Source organism: Castor canadensis, chromosome 2, assembly GCF_047511655.1.
Source record: "Castor canadensis chromosome 2, mCasCan1.hap1v2, whole genome shotgun sequence".
Lineage (NCBI taxonomy): Eukaryota > Metazoa > Chordata > Mammalia > Rodentia > Castoridae > Castor > Castor canadensis.
In genome coordinates this window covers 12,157,339-12,162,844 of record NC_133387.1, presented here as the reverse complement: position 1 = coordinate 12,162,844, position 5,506 = coordinate 12,157,339, and positions in this window count along the sequence as shown.

Here is a 5,506-nt window from a genome sequence, read left to right as displayed (position 1 = left end):
AGATTTTAAGCAGGTGAATATCATGACATAATTTCATTTTTGAAAGATAGCCAGTAAATTAAAGTGAAGAAGGAAAGATTAAAGGGAGAGAGATTATTAGCCTCTTCTTATTAAGAGGTCAGTTGTATTGGATTAAGACCCACTGCAACAGCCCCATTTTAGCTTAAATACCTCTTTAAAGATCTTTCTCCAAATACAGCCACATTCTGAGGTACTGGTATTAGTACTTCAATGTATGAATGTGTGTGGGTGTATTCAGACCATATGATTCACATGTTCAACAAACAATGTGTGAGTGTTACAGCTCTATTTCATTATTTTTTTGTGTAGGAAGGTAGGCATTATTATTCCCACTCAAAATATGTGGAAACCAATGTCAGAAGAAAATTAGAAAGGCCTTTAAATTTCTTAGTTACCTTAAAATAGCTGAGGCTTATACAAGTAGCAAAAGTCTTTAGAGTCAATTTTCAAAGCAGTCAACTTTATAGAGATGCAATTCTGCTAAGAGCTACTGTAAGTACTAAGAGCTGAGTAGCTATTATTTAAGTACTTTATAAGAACTCTCACCTGTACTTTCACTAAGTGTTGAGTGTTCTCTAAGTACTACTGCTAGAGATCAAGTGCAAGTTAAACTTGTAATAACCTGTCACTATTTAGAGATCTATAAGCAGATACATAAGAGGAAGGAGGCAGTGTAACCTTCAACAGTCTCTTTCAATTTTCTTTTTTTCCATGTTTTTTTTCTTTTTTTCCCTTTATTGTTGTGCTGGGTAGAGTACATTGTAGCATTTACACAGGTTCTTACAATTTATCAAATATATCATACTTGAATTCTCTCCTTCCACCATTCTTCTTTAGCTTTTATTTTTTTCTTTCTTTTATTTTATCATTTGCACATTTACTTACATGTGAATACATTGTCTGGGCCCCCCCCCTCCCCATTCCTCACATGGCCCACATTAACCACATTCAAGTTTTAGGTTTCCTTCCCTTTCCCTATTCCTCCCATGCACATTCTCCTCTCAGTGTGTGATCTGTGTCCAATAATAGTACTGCATTTGTTTTAGGTCTATAATCTGCATATGAGGGAGATTTTTGGCCTTCTGAACCTAGATAACTTCACTTAAGATGATGTTCTCTAGTTCCATCCATTTACTTGCAAATGACAAAATTTCATCCTTCTTTGTGGCTGAATAAAATTCCATTGTGTATAAATACCACATTTTCTTAATCCATTCATTGGTAGTGGACATCTTGACTCTTTCCATAGCTTGGCTATTGTGAATAGTGCTGCAATAAACATGGGTGTGTAGGTGCCTTCATAATAACCTGAGTCACATTCTTTTGGGTATATCCCTAGGACTGGCATTGCTGGATCATATGGCAGATCTATGTTTAGTTTTTAAGCAGCCTCCATATTGTTTTCCAAACTGGTTATACTAGCTTATATTTCCAGTAGCAGTGTGTGAAGGTTCATTTTTCCTGAATCCTTGCCAACATTTGTTGGTGTTGGTCTTGATGATAACTATAACAAGAGTGAGGTGAAATCTTAGTGTGGTTTTGATTTGCATTTCCTTTATAGCCAGGGATGGTGAGCATTGTTTCATGTGTTCTTTTGGCCATTTGGACTTCTTCCTTTGAAAAGTTTCTCTTTACTTCAGTTGCCCACTTCTCTACTGGTTCATTGATTTTGGGGGAGGGTTAGCTTTTTGAGCTCCATGTATATTCTGGTTATCAGTCCTTTGTCTGATGTATAGCTGGCAAATATTTTCTCCCACTCTGTGGTGGTCTCTTCAGTTTAGAGACCATTTCTTCTGTTGTGCAGAAGCTTTTTAATTTAATGTAGTCCCATTTATCCACCCTTTCTCTTAGTTTCTGGGCTGCTGGAGTTCTGCTATGAAAGTCTTTGCTTATGCCTATTGCTTCCAGAGTATTGCCTGCCTTTTCGTGTACTAACTGCAAGGTTTCAGTTCTGTAATCCTATGGAATAAGTATATGGGAATTTGAAAAGGAGCTAGTTTATGATAAGATAATAGTTTTCTTTTAGATAAATTGTCAGGCACTTATGGAATAAGTGTGGTTACCATCTGCTAGAAGAGTGGCAACCAGGCACACAAGATGGATGATGGTTTCTATTCCAACTGGAAAAAAGAGTCATTTTTGTTTTTAGAATAAAAAGTACCATGTCAAATCACATCTGTTGCCAAATAAAAATGGTATGAAAGTCAGCATAGTAGTGCACAGTTGTAATCCCAGAATTTGGAAGGCTGAGGTAGGAGGATTGGAAGTACAAAGCCAACCTGAACTCTATAGGGATTTTGAGGCCAACCTGGGTTAAATATTGAGTCCCTGTCTCAAAAAAACTCCACATGGCTGTCCTATTGCCTGACTTACTACCTCATGTATCTACATATGTGATGCATAATCACAGACTTGAGCTCCAAAGAGTGTAACTTTAAACAATTATGCTTTATGAAAGTTTGATGAGACTTCCCCATATAGCTATCTTTTTGGAAATTCTCTGAACACATATTCTAGATCTCTAAATATCTCATATTCTATCTCCAAATGCATTCTTCTATATCTCTAATGCTTTGGGGAATTTTTGAGGTTATCTTATATCCCATCAGCTTTTTATGAGTTACATTTTACCAAGAATTTATCTATTTGGCTCAAGTTTTCCAATTTATTGATACAAATTTATTAATAGTTATGCAAGTTGTATTTGTTAAGTCTAGTAAATTTATAGTTAAACCCATTTTAATTCTGATGATACCTATTTGTCCATTTTCACTTTCTTTTCTCTTTTTAAATTTTATTTTTCCTTTAAAAATTTTTATTAGGATATATTTATTATATGGGGGATTCATAGTGACAATTCCTATTAGACTTATATATGTTACATTGCCCCCATAATCTCTCCCACTCAACCCCTTCCACACCCCACTTAAAGCAATTCCAAGAAGTTTCTTTGTTCTATTTCATAAGGCATATGAAGTCCATATACCATATACCCTCACCTTAATCTCCTTCATTCATTCTCTCCCCTCCCACAAGTTACCCTTCACACACATTGTACTTATTTTACAGTCCTGTTTTTCATTCTTAATATTTAAATTGATGTTCACAGGGGTTTCTTAATGTATCCTCACTGTGGGTGTACTTTACTTTGGTCCATTCAACCCATTCCATTACTTTCCTTTACTCCTTTACTTCTCATCCCCCAGTATTCAACAGCTTTCAGTACATATCCTTATATCCTCTGCAATCACAGATGTAATGTTTTACAATATTACTGATGCTCTGTCATTCTCTTTTCCTTTCCCTCTTTCTCCAAGTTCCATACAGTAGTTACACTATTACAAACATGTTCTATATGTGAGTTTGTGTATGATCATGCTTGTTTTTGTGTATATGTTTATCTTTTAGATCTATCTTCCATGTATGACAGAAAACGTGGCCTTTATGAAGGCTTACTTCACTTAACATGATGCCTTCTAATTGCATTCATTTAACCTTTAAACCACATGTTATTATTTCTTATGCTTACTCGGCATAAGAAATACATATATCACACATTCTTGATCCATTCATTAGTTGTAGGGCACCTGGGTTGTTTCTAAAGCTTGGCTATTGTGAATAGTGCTGTGATGAACATCAGTGTCAAGCTGTTTCTATTGTATCTTCACTTACATTCCTTTGAGTAGATGCCCAGGTGCAGTATCACTGGATCATATGGCAGTGCTACTGTTAGCTTTTTCAGGAACCTCCATACTGCTTTCTACAGTGGTTGTACTAATTTGCATTCCCACCAACAGTGTATAATGGTTCCTGTTTTGCTGAATCCTCACCGGCATTTGTTGTTGTTATTGCCCTTGAATATGGCCTTTCTAGCTGGAGTGAGATGAAATCTAAATATAGTTTTGATTTGCATCATTTTTAACCAGGGAAGTTGAATACTTCTTCATGTATTTATTGGCCATTTGTAACTCTTCCTTTGAAAATTCCTTGTTTAATTCATGTGCCCATTTCTTCCTTGCGATGTTGATTCTTTGGGGGTCGTGTTTTTTAGTTCCTTGTAGATTCTGTATATTAGTCCCTTATTGGATGAATAGCTGGCAAAAATTTTCTCCCATTCTGTGGGCTGACTCTTGAGTCTAGTGACTATTTCTTTTGCTAAGCAGGAGCCTCTTAGTGTGATGCAATCCCACTTGTTCATTCTTTTTCTTGGATACTGAGCCTTTTGAGTTCTACCTGGGAAGTTGTTCCCTATACTTATATGTCCCATTGTATTTCCTATTACTTCCTGGAGTTGTTTCAAAGTTTCAGGCCCTATATTAAGGTCTTTGATCCACTTTGAGTTGATTTTCATAGAGGGAGAAAGACAGAGATCTAATTTCAGTCTTCCACATGTGGATATCCTGTTTTCCCAGCAACATTTGTTAAAGAGGCTGTCTTTCCTCCATAATGTATTTTGGGCTTTTTTGTCAAAGATCAATTGTCCATAGATGTGTGGGTTAATGCCTAAGTCTTCTATTCTGATCCATTGGTCTTCCTGTCTGCTTTTGTGCCAATACCATGCTGTTTTTATTACTATGGCTCTGTAATATAGTTTAAAGTTAGGTATTGCGATGCCTCCAGCATTGGACTTTTTGTTAAGAATTGTTTCAACTATTTGAGGTCTTTTGTGTTTCTATATGTATTTAAGGATTGATTTTTCTATTTCTGGGCAGAATGTCATTGGAATTTTGATAAGGATTGAGTTGAACATGTAGATTGCCATGGTAATATGGCAATTTTCACAATGCTGTTTCTACCAATCCATGAACATGGGAGATCTTTCTTTCTTCTGAGGTCCTCTTTGGTTTCTTTCTTTAGTGGTTTATAGTTTTCATTAAAAATGTCTTTGTTTTCCTTAGTTAAATTCATTCCAAGGTATTTTATTATTTTTGAGGCCATTATAAATGGTATTGTTTTCCTAATTTCTTCTCAGTCTGTTCATTGTTGGTGTATAGGAAGGCAACTGACTTCTGCATGTTAATTTTGTATCCTGCTCCTTTGCCAAAATAATTTATAATTTCTGATAGTTTTTTGGTAGAGTTTTTAGGGTCTTTTAGGTATACAATCATATCATTCACAAATAGGGATAGTTTGACTTCTTCCCTTTCTATTTGAGTCCCTTTTATTTCTTGTTCTTGTCTTATTGATCTGGCTAGGAATTGCAAAACTATATTAAATAGGAGTGGAGAAAGTGGGCCTCCCTGTCTCATTCCTGACTTCAGCTGAAATGATTTCAGTTGTTCTCTATTTACTATAATGTTAGCTATAAGTTTGTCATATATAGCCTTTATTATGTTGAAGAACATTCCTTCTATTCCTCATTTATTCAGAGGTTATATCATGAAGAGTTGTTGAATTTTGTGAAAGGTTTTTGTGCATGTATTGAGAGGATCATTTTTTTTTGTCCTTGCTTCTGTTTATATACCGTATCACACTTATAGATTTA